At 34.6% G+C, this 16,700-nt stretch overlaps 1 long non-coding RNA gene across 2 annotated transcripts in view; it reads right to left on the reverse strand.

The window, feature by feature from the left end:
* Positions 1–1,806: 1,806 nt before the first annotated feature.
* Positions 1,807–16,700, reverse strand: part of LOC129117508 (uncharacterized) — a 100,923-nt gene continuing 86,029 nt past the window's right edge. For both annotated transcript variants that reach the window (XR_013180896.1, XR_008533846.2), the window contains 2 exons: positions 4,252–4,304; positions 1,807–3,550 (listed from right to left, as the gene is read on the reverse strand). This is a non-coding gene — a long non-coding RNA (uncharacterized LOC129117508). The remainder of the gene's footprint in view (positions 3,551–4,251; positions 4,305–16,700) is intronic.

Here is a 16,700-nt window from a genome sequence, read left to right on the forward strand (position 1 = left end):
CAGAATCTGCCCTTCTATTTCTAAGGGCAGCTACAGAATCACTGAATCACAGAAATGAAGAAGAGTGGACTAGTAAGGAGAGTAAAACACTGCATGCTTTGCACATTTCATTAATGCTATCAGAGCTATTGCTCTTTTGATGAGAAACTCATGAAGTGACACAATTACAGTCACAGGCTTCTATTAATATATGAAATAATTCCTGCAAAAGTCAGAAATAATTTTTTCAAGGTCTTTATCTGTGGTTTTCACATGTCTTTGAACTTATTATCTGCAGAGATGCTGCAAAAAAACCCAGAGGTCTTTCCCATTAATTAAGAAGGTTGGATGCCTGTTGGAGCCTGAGTTCCTCTTTTAAGGAAACAAGGTAGGATACATGGTAGTTGCATTCAGTCCTAACCATGCTGTGGAGGTTAAAAATGGATAAGGCTGGATTCAGAAGTGGCAAAAACACCTGCATTCTGGAAATGAGGTTTAGGCAGAAAACAGAATCTGTGTTATAGATAATGTTGTTAAAGGAGAGTTGTTCAGGCCAGCCCAGCATGAATAGTAATGAGATATAGACTGCTGAGACAGACAGTTGCTACTTATTGCCAGTGATATATAGAGAGAGAATGTATCAAGTAAAATCCCGCAAGCTGTGTGTGTTGCTATATATGTTCCAAGTCTGTAGAGTATGCAAAGTCAGGGGTTTCTGACACTGCAAAATTCATCAAGCAGTCTGTGCAGAACTGTAGCCACAGAGATGCTAAGAACATCATCATTACCAGGAAACCACCTTGTAAGGAATAAAAACCAAAAAGACCCCAAACTCCAACAACCAAAAAACCCCAACTTTTAGTAGGATATAAAGACTTTTTTCCTGACGTGCTGCTGTACTGACCAGATTTTAAGTAATGTATGGTCTGTGACTTGTAATAAAGTCGTAGTCAGTTATAAATGTGCAGCAATTTTTCAATGAGCTCTTGATCATTTGTCTCAGATAATGCATTTTTAAAGGTACTTAGTGTGGGTAGAAAGGATTGTAAATGAACACTTCAAAATATAAATCTTGACTTACTATACAACAGCAATAAGAACTCAAGATGTCTGTACAAGATGGATACTAATAGCATGTTCCCAGTGCATATACTTAACCCTGAAATAAAACTACATGAATTTGCGTGTCTACTGATTGCTAAAGCTTTGTCTTCTATTTTCATGTTTCTTATTTTGTTCCATTTCTTTTATTTTTATTTTTAATTTTTCTCCTCTGATGTTGCTATCACAAATTCCATAGGCATGTGGTCTCATAATTTTTTTCTGTTTTTGAGAAAACTACAGTCACCATCTCACACAAGAAATGAGTTTGCAAAGAAAGCAAACAAAATCAGGCAATACCTTTGTTCCTACTGATTACTTTTTTATGCATGGGTCCCCATACCATTTGTTTTGGAATGAGTGTGTTCTGAAGACCTGTAGAAAAACAGGGAAAAAATTCTTTGCAGGGAAGCCCATGAGTTTTTCCAGCTTAACTTCTTGCTTGATAAGAATTTAACTTCAGGGCTAGATGAGATTGTTCTGGGTCTTGTACATCTGTGTTTTGAGCAGCCTGAGGAATGAAGATTCCATAGAAATTTAGTTCCAAAATCATTTTGTGAGATGATATCCCAACATGCTTATAATTTCTGTGGGAGTTATGTGTTGGAATTGTTTCTTAACAATCAACATGGTGTTGCGACCTGCACCTGAAGGCACGGGGTTACTGGAGTTCTTGTTAATAGATCACTTGGGGAAAAATAGAGTGAAACAACACTGACAGACCTGTACCTTTATATATGTATATATAGTTTTATTTCAGAACAATTTGATTGAAATAGAAAGCAGGTATCTAACTGTTTTATTTATTATACAGCAACATAGAAGTATAAAAGTATTGCTTAAGAAAATACATAGGGGAAAGAAAGAAAGAGAAACAAAGGATAAAAGTAGAAAGTGGAGAGGGAGATGTCACTACCCATGGAAGCAGTGATGAGACTCAAATGTGACAGTTTTGAGGTCCATTGATTGAAGTGATGGGTGCAATCTTTATCCCTTGGGGGTGGGGGAAGCCCATGAAACACAAAGTTCAATGGTTTGACCTACATTTAGGTATGGGTGGGAATGCTCAGGTACCTCCTGTGAGCAGATAAACTTTCACACTGCCTTTTACAACACTGTGGATTGTGCTAAGTTCTATGGTGGAAGGCCCTAGAAATGAGCCTGGGGGTGTTTCAGTGGTCTCTGGTGGCTTATAGCACTTTTCAATGACATGACTGCTGCTTTGCCCTGCTTCTCTCACTTTAGTAGAGTCAGCAGTGCCTATCAGAGGGTAAATGGCATGAGAAAAGCATCACACCACCTCAGAAGAATCTGCATCTTATTGATCTTTTTCCTTATCTGGCCAGAAAACAGCTTGTTTAAGGCATTAGTTGCAGGCTATCAAGTACACAATAATTCTGGGGCTCAGTCATTTTGTATATAAAAAATGAATTCATCATGCTCATACTCTGGTAGTGGGTGTTGACCCCTTTGTTTCATGTGGATCAGAATTTTTATCACCACACAGCCAAGCCTCTCCTCCTCCCCTTCAGTTTGGGGGGGCAAACCTGGCCTCAGCAAAGTAGCTGCTGCTTTTGCAAATAGCCAGTTGTTTGAGTCATTAGCCTTTGACATTTCAGCCTCTCAAATACGGTACATAGTTGTGATTTTTGATCTGACATAACTATAGCTCACAGTTAAAATTTTTCACTCACCTTGATTGTATAAATTAGTTTCAGTTTTAATTGCTTCATACTAGAAACAGCTTTTGAACACTGCAGAGATTTAACCTTTGCAATTTTAAAGATTTACTTAATTTGCCTCTATTCATGCCTATTTACTCTTTGCTCAGTAATAATCATGAAAACAAAGAGGGTAAAGATAGGGGTTTTTTTTGCACTCCATGACAAATTGTATACAGTATGCTCTAATTATTCTTTCAACATGCCACCTGTGAGGGGTTCAACACTCTGGAAAAGGCATGAGGCCCTCCCATTGCTCTTCCTCCAAAGACCTTCTTCTTTTTATAATTTCTGCTAGAGCATACAAGATCTGGAATGTTCTCCTGCTCATACTGCAGGAGGAATGCTGTCACTTACAGAATTGATAGTCTGGGAAAATATTTTGGGTGCCCTCTCTAGTTACTTTCTTCAGAAGCTGGTCAAAGGAATCCCACAGTAGCAACAAATAGGTGCTCTGACTCACCATAACACACATACAAATTGCAGATATAGTAGTACAACCTGTCACCTGTGGGCTAGCTTTATAAAATACAGTGTGTCAATTTAGCTCTAATCTATTACAAAGATATCACCTTATCTTAGTTTAAGAAATTGTTGATCACATCTTCCCCATCTCCAGAAAGAAATCTGAAGTCCAATGCATTTTCCTGGGCCCTGGTACTCTTCTTAAATGATGTTAGGCCAGGACTGAGCAGCTTGTTAATTTCTTCTCTGCATCATCCTTCCACAGCAGTCATTCTTCGTGTAACCTGCGAGGGGATGTGCAAAACTGGTTACTTTTTCCAATCACAGGTATCTGGTTGCCCACTACAGATTGAAGTAATTTCTTGCTTCACATTCCTTTTCACGTGTGATAACTTTCATGACATCCTAAATCTAGTTTAAGTTATTGTTAAACTGGGTTGGAGATGAACAGCGCATTTGTGGGTGAGGGATCAACTATTCATCATTTCCTCCCTTTCAATTTTAACTGGACAGATGGTTTTACAAGACCCTCAACTCTACTTGAGTTACAATACCTCCCACTGCTTCTGTAAAGTGTTTGTAATTCAATATGTGTGGCAAAATAACTTCAGGTCTCTTCCTGCACAATCAATGCCCTAGATACTAAGGAACCGGGCTCAAAAGTGACTTGAGAAATCTAAAAAAAATTTTTTACGTGGGCATTCAACCTAAATACAGAATTAGAATTAACAAAATTTCACACAGCCCTAACTTCATATTTTAAAATAATTGTTTGATATTCATTTTTCCATTTCCCCAACAAATTATCAGCTGACAGTTTTTGTGGATTTTTCTCTTCATTCTTGAATTTGGTCTAACTGATGCAGTGTCTGTTTTCAAAAATCTGCCAAACTTCAAAAACTGCTGATGTTATTAAAAAACCCTGCCTAGAAAATATTCCTTGTGCAAACATAAACCATGAAAGAAATACTAGGATCATTCTTACCTGTTTGTCTCCATTCTGGAACTAATGCTGCCTTTTGTATTACAGGTTCCATTCTGTACAATAAAGCATAACATATTAGCTCTTTGTTCTTTGGTTGGGGCTTTGTTGTTTTTGTTTGCTTTTGGGTTTCATTTCTTAAAATCTGGCCATAAATTAAACTCCATACATCATTCTTTCTGAGTCTCTGTTATTTAGAATAGGAAATTTCTCTTTCCTGCACTATTTTCATTTGAAGTTGATACTACAATACATAATCACAAAGATTATCCAAAAAATGGAGAGCAATTTTTTTGAAAATTAAATCTGAAACTATATATTATGGTCTTATATGCTTCTTTTAATTAATTCTTTTTAGTAATCAATTTGCATTAATCATTTAATCACTCAAAATAAAATTTACTAATAATTTAAATACCAAAAATATATCTCTCGAATTTCTTGCTATAATTTCCTATATTTATGTAACATATAAATTGATGTATTATAGTTGTAAAAGGCTGTAAAAAGCTGTTCAACCTCTTAATATTTGGAGCAGGATTTGCTACAAGATAAAATTTCAGCAGTGGAGCAGTTTCATCCTTTAACATTTTCAGGAAGATGAAGCATATTTGCAGAAAGAGATTAGGGAGAGCACAAGTAGAATCAGGCAAGCAGAAATGACTGAGGAGTGTCAAGATTCCACAAGCAGAGGATACCAAAGGCAGTAAGACAGAGGTAAATTGTAGATGAACAGAAAATGAGAATGGGAGCATTTATCAAATATCTAACCTGCGCAAGATTGCGAGTAAGAAATTAATATAAGGAAAAGTAAAGATGGGGCAAATAGCAGAATAACAGCAAACAAGCAAACATACTGTTCTTTCCTTGCAGTACTGGACCACAGAAATACATAAAAATACAATAATACTTGTTATTGTAAAAGACAATAAAAACCCCTCCACAATAAGCAACTATATTTGGTGTTGATGAGATGGGTTCATAGAACTTAGAATTACATAACTCTTACCTTCTCAGCATCTCCTGGATGAGAATACGAGGTACTTTGAAGGAAAATAGAGAAAAACTCAAGAACACAGCTTATCCTTGCAAATTTCCTTCTGATATTTCCATTGGTAATATAGTCTTGTTCTAGTATTGTCTTTTGTTCTCACAGTAGTAAATGTAATTCATAATGAGGAATAGCAGGGAAAAGACTGTAGTTTTAAGAAACTACTAACACAGAGAATGGCTTTCCTTCCATCTAATTTTTTGAATAATACCAATATCTGGTATAAATATTTGTTTTCCAATACATGCTGTAGTACTGAAGTTTTGAACACCATCAGAACAAATTTGATTTAATTCCTTTCTCTTTAGGATTGCACACAACTATTTTTTAAAAAACATCAGCAAAAAAGATCTACATTATACTTGATGATTTTGGGCATCCAATAGGTAGATGTGTGCATACTAAATAGGTGATTTAAGTGTGGACTTATTTCTCCATACTTATTAAAATTTGTCTTTACCATTGCTACTTCATATGCATCATTTTTGACAAATACAATTTGAAATTACAAGGAGTTTACAAGAATGAACAGTATATGAAGGCATAAATACCTTGTAAAGAATCCACCATGAAAGAACTTAAAAAATTAATAACTGTGTGCTGCGTATTTTGGGATACAAAAGAACTGAAACAAGAAAAGCAGCAGCTGAACACAACACTATTTTCTCTCAAAACTTTTATTCTAGGTTTGTAAATGCTACAATGAAATATATAAAATGTAAATATATCTTACATAAAATAAGATACAGGTCTCTCAAGATGGGCTTTATCCTGAGATTCAGATACTAGAATTAATTGTGTCTACAATATAGCTGTTAGTAACATTTTGTGAACTCTGCACTTTTGTTTTTAGATTACGAATTGAACTTTTATTTAATCTTACTTTTAAATGGGGTTGGTCATGACCTTCAAAATGTCAATTGATGTTTGCACTGCAGTTTTAACAAAGGCCATTTGAGGACTAAGCTGAAGACATTTATCATTACTCTAGGTGGTGATGGAAGTGAATTACCCTGAGTACAAACACACTCAAATCACTTAAAAATGGAAAAATATATATGGAAAAGAAAAAGAAGTCTCTGACCAAGGATATATTTTGATGTAGGAGTTGTCTATATATGATCATGCAGTCCTCATCCTACAGATCATGGTCTTACATACAGATTCTGAGTCAGCACACCTTTTCAGGCATATATTTACACTACCCTGCTGCCTCACAGCTACCCAGATTATTCTTATTTTAAGGACCATAGTTCAAGATAAAATATACATATTTTTTATGTATTTTACATATACATACATAAATATATTATGAGCTTGAAGCAATATTCTTTGGAGCCACATTACATATCAGGATGATTTTCACAGAAAAACTGCAACAATTTATCAGATATGGAGTATCCTGGTACAGATCAAGAAAATGCTGAAACACTTTGCACAGGTCTAAGGCTGCATTAGTTAGCATAAATTAGCCTATATTAGCATAAGAACTTAAGTTAGATTAAGTAGTAATACTATAAGGAAAACACATGAAATGGAAATAATGATAAAATAAGAACACTTAAGAGGTGCTGAATGTTCCACAGCTGACATTTAGATGTATTTAAACACAGAATGATCAAATTGGACTAGTTAGCACTAGTTTGACTTCAGATTATCAGAATGAAGAGCATTTTCTTGAAACATTTATATTCAGATAGCTTCACATTAGTGATTTTATGATAACAATATGTCTTACATAGAACAGTGAGATTTGGTATTTGCATTCAGAACACGAGGCTGATTAAATCAGTTTTGCAAATAATGTTTATATGTAATTTCACCAAGTTTATTTTTTAGTGAATGTACATATTAAACAAACTTGTAATAGTTTACTTTTTTTAAATTGTTAAACAGCTCACAAACTGATTTATTTTAGCATTTCAGTTCCTTGAAATAAGTTCAGCTATTAATGTTCAAAATTCTGACTTCGTGTCACCTCTGCATGACCAAATTCCTTCCTTTTTCTTTTATCAGCTTAATCTCTTCTAGCACTCAATTTTCTGTTGTCAGATGTTTTGTTGTTATTACTCTCTGAGATTTAACAGGGAATTTGATGCCCCCAGTAATGCATCTGATGTATCTTTTTTTCTAATAAAATCATCATAATTTATATATTCCAATTCATTTGTACATGGCTGATGAATTGAACCTTTGGTAGAATAACAGTGTGTTTAACACCACTGAGCAGACACCAAAAGGTAACATGGCCTACAAATTCAGTAACAGAAGGGCTTGAGTGGGAAGATGTAAGTAGAAATATTGTGAGTATTGTGTCTGAAATGAGCTGTAGACAAGATGTCTAATCAAGAGAGAAACTGGCTAAACTGTGAAAAAAGAGAAAACAGAGAACTAACCCAAATTCAAAGTTCTTACTACAAAAATGGTCTTTACACCCATACTTGCTTAAAACCCTTTACAGGTGTCATCTAACTACAGTCTTGTTCCTGTTCTGGAAAATCTAACTTATTTATGTCAGTTCTCATTAATATCTCCATCAAATATCCTTTAAGTCACAGCTGACAATGGGGAAAAATGGGATTCAATTAGATATTTTTGTCTTGGCAGTGGGAGAGAAAGGGTAAAAATCCAAATTGCACCTGAACCTCTTTTAAGTTTAGAGCTGCTGCATTTTTTAAAATATTTTTCCTCAGCAATTTAGAGAAAGTAGTGAATAACAAAAAGACACAGTGAAGTTTTCATGACAATTTTGCTTTTGGAAGAGCCAGAGCAAGAAGATCTGAGGTTGACTTCTGGGAGCTGGTAAGCTTGATGAATTTTGAATTTGTGCAACCATTTATGCAACATGCAACCTTTAGAGAGACTGTAATAAATGGATAATTTGAGTTGGGAGTGGGAATCTCTAAGAGTATATAATTCACCCTCCATTCTTTATACTTTTAGGTATGTCTGAATCAGAGGTATAAGTCGCCTTCAACACCAGTATTTTATTAACTTATGCAAGAGATATTGCAAAGGAACAGAGCATCTTCAGGGGTGGCAGAACATGTCTGTAGCAGTAATTTTGGTAACCGTTCAAGTTGACTGCTGATTTTGTGGCAGTGAAAATTACCAAATAAATCTTTTTGATGTTGAAAGGCAGAACTATTAGTCCTAACCCATGCTGGCAACAATAGAAATGGGAAACATAGGTGGGAAATTTAGGGGTGAAATTCAGGTTGCTATGGTTCTGACCAGCAGGGAGTCCAAGTCTCTTGTCAACAAGGCATCTCTTGTGTAATACTGCTGGCTGCATATGCAAAACTTAGAAAGAAACTGCATGGGACAGATGTATTTCCCATTAACTAGAAGAAAACCAACCTGAATAAAAATATCATGCAGCATTATTTTCAGTAAAAACAGAGGGAAAACCAACAGGCATGGAGGAGTATTTGGACTTGATGTAGACAAAATCTTTTTACATGAAGACAGGAAGCATATATATAGAAATGCAGCTCTACTACTCCAGGTACAGAGCCCTGCTTGTGTCCCTGGGGCCTTTGGGCCATCAACACAAGACCCTTCAGTGCAAGCTGTGGGTGCTGTCCCTGAGCTTGCAGGGGGATGACAGCCAGATTTACTAGAGGAATTGATTAAGTAATTGAAAAAAAAAAAGTATGGTGATTTTTCATAACAGAGAAAGATAACAGAAAGATCTCTCAGGATGCGTGGTATAATGTTTTGTTTTTTTTTTCAGTATGTTCATTATTAGCCTGGAAAAAGCTAAGGGCTGCATCTGTGAGCTTGTTTCTGTGTGATGGAGAGCATTGAATGCAATTTTTATTTTATTAAGGCTTTTCATAACGTAATATTAAAGTTATCTGATGAAGTACAGATTTGATATGTAGAGAGTGAGGGGGATTGAAAATTTAACTGACTCATCTGGGGTTAGGTGGGTAGGACTATATAGTCTCCAGAGGACTCCTGACTTGATAATGTCAATTTTGTTTACATAATGACTAAGATTATGAAGATATTATGGTGTTTTTTGTTGCCACAAGGCAATATAGAGTGAGGTAACCTCAAGAAGAGATCTAGGCTACTCTGTGACATAAAAACTGAGGTGTGAGTGAGATGGGAATAGTACGTTGTTAATAATTTCTCTATCTCCCCCATATGGTCTGTAAATAACACACACATGACAGTAGAAGTGTTGGCACCAGGTCTTGAAAAACCAGATTATTCACTCCAGCTTGTTGATTTCTCCAAATACTGAGAGATGTGCAACAGTTTCAATGTCACCTTGGCCCTTTGGCATGATGGCAGTTGTGCATGGAGGTGTGTGGGCTGTGTGAATGCATGGAGACTTATTTTAATTATTCATTACTTCTCAAGTTTAATAGCTGGTGTGAGCTGTCAATGATGACTTTAAAAAAGTCAGATTTTGCTTAGATTTTCTATATTTTTTTCTAGTTTCTACTTAGGTGAGGTCTAAATATGATCAAAGACTGGGACAAGGTTCACATGAGCTGTTACCTTTGGGAAGTATCTTTCTTTATTTCATTTCCAATGAGCTTGACAAGCACTTGTCTACTGGTCGTGTCCTCATGTGTAATTCACACATATTGCAAAAATACTTCTGAGACAGTAACTTCAATAGAATTGCTTTGAATATGTTTGAAGTTCAGTGTGATTAGGCTGGAAAATTACAGCATCATCAGTCTTGGGACTGCAGAATTACTGCTGTTAATATACTGATTCAAACTAGGACTGAAAAAGGTCATTTCCAACTTTGTGGAGCAGCATACACAGATATAGCAGAATATTAGCAGAAATTGGAAAAAAAAAACTAAACAAAACCCTTCAGTCAAAGGATTATTTATTTATTTATATATATTTCTTTGACTCATCTAGGAATCTGGAAATGGATTATAGCCCTCCATTGTGATATAATTAGGCACATATTATACAGGACTTCTAGTTATTTGGGTTACTTTTGGTTTGTTACATGATGGCAGAAAGAGTGCAACATTTTCAATAATACATTTTTTCCCCCCAAACAACCAAAACACTGTCTTTGACCATTTATGCTGAGCTTTTGTAACAGACGCGTACTCAGAGGGACAACCTGACTCTTCTAAAACTTCTAGAAAAATTAAAGAACAAAGCAACAGGGTTCTTATCTTAGTGCCACTGTCTCTGACATGAAAATGAATATTCAGGTGATGATTGTAAGCTTATGATCATGGTCAAAGGAAAAAGAAAATATTAACTATAATAAATCACAGACAGAATTACTTGACAATAAAAAGAAACATTTTTGACTTAAAAATCAGTTCTGGATTTCTTACATATATTTCTTTTGTTTCACATGTGAGATTTCCAAAACATATGCTGAATGCAGAGGAGACATACAGCAAAGTACATTACATTACAAAATTTAATTTTTTTAAAATTCAATTTTTACTTGGTTATCAAACATAGATATCCTCTGTGCTTTTCTCTCATTTTAAGCCTGTCCTGATGAGAATTAGCTAAACAAAGCATCTCAAATTGAGCTATGAAATTTACATATTTGGAAGTGTGACTGCCAGAGCCTTGGGAATGGTCAGACTGGGAAGTTTCCTTAACACTTGAGAAAACTAAAGGTTTCTCTACCTTTAGAAGATCAAGGGGGATTTTTTTCTTTTTTTTTTTTTTTCCTTTTGCAGCTACCTAGTAGAACATCATAGTGCTGGCAGGAAGACTTTTGTCCAAGGTGGACAGTAAAAAGATGAGAGACAATGAACAAAAATCTAAAAAACCTGGGAAATTCTGTCTGTTCAGAAAATCTCTCTCACCGTGGAAGTGATAAGTGTTAGAGGAAGTTTTTAGAGAAAGTGTGGAATTTGTGCCATTGGAGATTGTTAAAAGTCAACTAGAAGGCCTTAATGGTATTAGAGAATATTAAGGAACGCCTTGGTGCTATTACAACAATTAAGTGATATTTAATGAGTATTGCATCAGTGTGAAAGCAGTCCATGAATAAACACATGGATAAAACTATAGAATTTTATTCTTTTTTATCTTTTTTTTTTTTTTCAATCAGGTAATTATCTGGGGGTTATTGCTTTTGCATGTTACAAAAAAAATTATCCAGGCTTTTCCTTTAAAACAACATCTTGTTTTAGTGCTTCATTAAATATCACAACTCACACTTAGATTTTTAAAAAAAAGATTTCAGAAAGAGAAAGGAGGTTTTATAGCTAAAATTCAGGTTTACCTACACTTAACTTGGCAGACTAATTACTTTAAAAAACAAATGACTTGGAATTTATACTAAAATATCAGAGAACAGAAAAAAAAGGGTAAAAAAATTTTTAATGCCACATAAGATGATGAAAAATATAGGAAAGAGAAACTGGTTTTTTCCCATATGAAGGCTTCAGGTGGTCATGGCAACAAGAATATAAACCAAAAAACAAACAGAAGAATAAAAGCTCTATTAGCTAGGGAAGCTGAAAAACATTCAGGATTTAATATCAAGAAAGTATGTAAAAATTAGTCCACACTTACTGGAAAATCTGGAATAGTATCATAGAACACTTAATTTCCTGTTATAAGAGCCCTTGTATCTCACTCATGAGTAAATAACTTTCATCAGCATTTCTAGGATGGGAATGATTGTGAATATTTAAACTCAATAGCAATTGAACCTGACCTTAGTTGGTCAATTTATGGTAGTGATAAGACATCACTTTTATGGGAGCAGTTACCTGCTACAGCAAAGCAGAGCTCAATGTAATGCTAGACTAAGTATGTTACCCCACTATCTCACTGTTTATACTCTGATTTGAAATGTGACGTGCAATATATCTTTGAGAATAGGGAAAAAGGAAAGAAATCTTTTCTATTTCTACCATGAATGAGAATTTTTTCTTCATTTTTCTTCATTTTTCTTCAAGTTTCATCAACTGTATCAATTAATTACTAATAAATTATAAGGATCAGACTATATTTTCATATCTTAAACTTGTCCTGTGCAGTTCACAATGAGAACTGAAAAAACAAAACTGTTTTTGGTAGCACATTTGGTGACATCTGTTGGTCTCACTGTCTGACTATATGCAAAGAATAGGAAAAAGTTGCTCACATTTTGAGCTATTTCATCAAGGAATTGAAGATTGTATGAATCCACAATAGAAAATGTTGTTATTAAAAGCAAAAAATATTTGGAAACTCCGAATTAAATCACGTGTGGAAATAAAAATGGACACTGTGTGGAATACCTGACACTGATGACAGTCAGTCTATATTAACCATCCCTGGTTCAAAAATGTGTTTACAAAATCTAAGTAAATGTTAATTATTTCAATAACATGGCACATGGCACCCGCAATCTCTAGCCTTAAGAAATATGTTAAGTGGAGATATGAAGGCAGAAAGAGGGTTTACATTTGAAGAAACTTCAGCTGTCTTATGTAAAGCACATTATCTGTGATACTCCAGGATGTGTTCTCTTTTCTGTCCAGCTTGTGTAGCATGCTGAAACAGATACATAAATGAATACACACACATACACACACATACACACACAGAAAGATGTTTCAGGAAAAATCTCAGAATGTTTTTCAAACCCATTCCCTGCCATTATGTGGTTGCTCAGGTTAATATAACCTGTCAGAAAGAAGAGGTGCTACCACTAGGCTGTCATAGCCATGGAATCAGCAAACTAGTATGTGGCTGGTGCTCTGCTCTGTGGCATTTCAGTCAGTGTGTTTGACATTTCTCAAAAAGCATTCTTACTGAGAACTTTAATTGCTCTGTAGGTGCTTAGCTAAAGCAGAGAACCCATCTGTTACAAGACTTTCAAAGTTTTTTTGAAGGCAAATTAATATTTAATTCATTAATGTGTACTTAATATTACTCTATCAATATTAATTTATCTTTTGAATACGTTTTATTCTACACAATTTACAGGCAGGTAATTATCACATTAACTATCAGTTAGGATGTAGCTATAGCTAGACTTAGGAAGTTGGTTAGGCTTTTTCCTGTTTGGTAGATTTTAGGGGGGTTTTTTGTGTGCATATGTGATTTTTGTGTTTGATTGTGCCTTTTTTGTTTGCCTTTCTTTTAGTTTTCTGAATCTCTCAATGTAACTTAAGTCGATTTTGCAAGTTATTTACAAGAGACTTGGAAAACAATTTATCCCACTTACATTCACAGCAGCCTTTCATCTACTTGAATACTATTATCATATAACTACTTCTCTGTTATAGAATAAGCAGATAGAATGCTCAAATATTCCTTTTTATTGTTTTAGTATACTATGGTCTCATTTTGTATGCTATTATCTCGCACCCTCTGAAAAAGATAATATTCCTATCCAGTAATTCAATATACCACATTCTGGAAATTCTGTTGCCTTCTTTTATTCCCCTAATTACTTGTTTCCTTCTTCTATACATGCCACTTTAATTTCAGTTCTTCCTATTGCTGCCAATCTTTACAGCCAAAATTAGTAAAACAGAAATTAAGTGAATAAATAAAGAGGAGGGAAGACTGGTGCTTGGCAGTTCAATATTCAGTCTGGCAGAGCTCTTCATTGCTTCTTTACTGTTTATTTTGGCTTATAAATTCTGCACTTCAAACAAAATCTACACAATACTTGACAGGATACAGTAGTGCAGCAGTCGTGGAGCTGTCTCAGATTTGTGTGACAGAAACAGTGTAAAGTTACTCATAGATTTGTAGACCTTGTTTTTTGTGGCATAATATAGGCTATACTTAGCAGAAAACAGTTGTATCAGTTCCTGTGAGATTCCTCTATGTGTAGGGAAACATTCAGCTGTAGGAAAGATGACAAAGATCAATGCATTACATTTGAATCTTCAAGAGGAACAGTAGTCTTATTTCTCCAATTCATATCAAGAACTGAAAAAAAAATCCTGAAAAAAAAAAGATTCTGAAGCTTAATTTTTTTCAAATATATTTTTAAGACAGTTGTGACAAATTCAATTACTTTACTGGTATTTATATATATTTCATAGATAATGTGAAGATATAAAAGTCATTCTGCGGTTATGTTTTAGCATATGTGATTACGTATGTCTGAAAAACACTATTAATAAGTATCTATAGGTAAAAACATGTATAAGATATATCAGTAAATGGATATGAAAGCTTGTGTTTTTATTGTATGTAGAAAAGTATTAAATGGCCTGATATGTCCAGTTTGTGTTTTTCTGTGGATCTTAAAGACCACCCTGTTTTCAAGTGAAGGAGACACCATGATTGATGGAAATGGAGTGCTGAGAGGAAATTAACATAATTTACTTCCTTTTCTACCAAATCATTATTTCAACCTGCCAACTTCCATTTTATTTTAACTCTCAGGATAAATGCAATACATGTAATTCAATTGCAATAGTAACGCAATTGTAATAGCAATGCAAGAGTAGCAGTATATTTCTTTGCTCACAGGAAGCTGTGGTCAATGCATGGTACACTCATCACGTGTATGTACAAACTGCCAACTTTGTAGCCAGATGTGAATTTATTTAGTCGTTAAAAAATAAGAAAATTTTTAATACAAAATAAATTGACAATTAACAACTAGACCCACTAATCCTGTGTCCAGGTTGCAAACAGCAACTTAGAGGCTGTGCACTTCTTTTTCACAACCCTTCATTCATTCATTCATGTTATGACACTGCCACCTTTGATGATGTATTGGGTTCATGTGTCAAGTCCTGTGTGTTGGGGGCTGCAGGGGTAGCAGGGGAGAAGGAGGCAGGGACTGGTGCCAGCCTGCTTTGCAGAGGAGCCACAAGTGTGAGGAGGAGAGAGATGCAGACAAGGTCCTGTTATGGACTGACCACAGCCACCCATTCTCAGCTGGACTTAAGGGTTGGGGAGATGGAAGAGTTGGGAAGCAAGGAATGAAGAAAGGAGGGTGTTTTCAGTTTTTACTTTGGTTATCACTATCCAACTCTACATTTAATTGGCAATAAATTAAGCTAATTTTCCCCAAGCTTTGTCTGTTTTGCCAGTGATGGTAAGTGTGAACTATGAATTATTGTTCACACTTATATATGAATTATTATAAGATGCTTTTGCATCTTATTCCCCACCACCACCCCCCTAGAAGAAGGGGACTAGAAAAGCAACTGGCTGGTCTGTCAGCCAGTCAAATTCAACTCACCACACTGTGCTAGTTAATAATTTTTTAAAATTAAATCATTAAAATAAATTAAATTAATATGTATGCTTTTATAAATAGCATTATATTCAAATATTTTATTATTCAGTTGTGGAATTATAATTATGTTAAATTAAATAATGCAGCATTGTTCTGGGAAAATCTTACTGCATTTTCTTATCTCTTTCCAAATTTACATTCTCCTCTAGCTTCCGGTTATTATTTATTTATAAAACCTTCATGGTTTTCTGTCTGTATATGCTGAAGGCCTCTATGTTGGGGGAAAGAGGTGTCATTTATATTTTATAGCCTCCTTCCATTTGCTTCACAGGAAGTATAGATTTTTTGCTTGTATGTTTTCACTATTTATTTTTACATTAAAGTTTGCAATTCCAGATATTGATTTCTTTGGAAATGTCTTAAATATTTACCAACTGTTGTGGTACATTTCTACTCATATCTTTTTTGTCTAAAATTCCATAGTTTTCAAATTCACAAGATTCACTTTTGTAAAGCTGGCCTTTTCCTTTCACCATAAAACTGAGATCTACCAGAGTGCTCTCCCATATTGCATAAAGGTCTTACAGAGGAAAACAATTTTTTCTCTGCAAATTGTAAATTCTGTAGATATTTTATATTTGAAGTTTGAGCATCAGAGTATATCACAGATTTGAACACTGCAGGTTTTATTTTTCAGCTGAAAATCAGTAAGCTATTGTTTCATGCACTGGCTAACTTCCTCCTAGTGTGTTTTGGGGACTTGCTGTGATATATTTTGGTAATGGAGTCCAAACAATAAAACCTTCCTTGACAAAATGCACTCTCATTCCCCTTGTCCCAATTCAGTTTTAATTGCAAATGCTATGAATAATATTCCTGATTTTAATATTTCAGTCATGAGAGTGTTCCTAACACAGAGATGTATCTACCGACTAAAATGGTATTTCCATTTATTTTGATTTAATCCTTGATTTTGTACAGGCACTCAAATAATTGTTGAAACACAAGTTCAAGATCATAAAAGTGTCTCTCTTGTAATTAATGAGATAAAATTTATTTTAGATCAAATTAATTTTTCTAATACTATCCATAATATAATTAAAAACTGAATTAGAGAATGGAAGGAATTTATTCATATGCTCAACCTAAAGCTTTCCTTTTAGCAATTCTTTTCACAATTCTAGGGATTGCTTGACAGCTGACTTCCAGAGTCAGCTACATCTTTCCTCAGTGATCAAA

This window comes from Agelaius phoeniceus, chromosome 2 (assembly GCF_051311805.1).
Source record: "Agelaius phoeniceus isolate bAgePho1 chromosome 2, bAgePho1.hap1, whole genome shotgun sequence".
NCBI classification, from domain to species: domain Eukaryota; kingdom Metazoa; phylum Chordata; class Aves; order Passeriformes; family Icteridae; genus Agelaius; species Agelaius phoeniceus.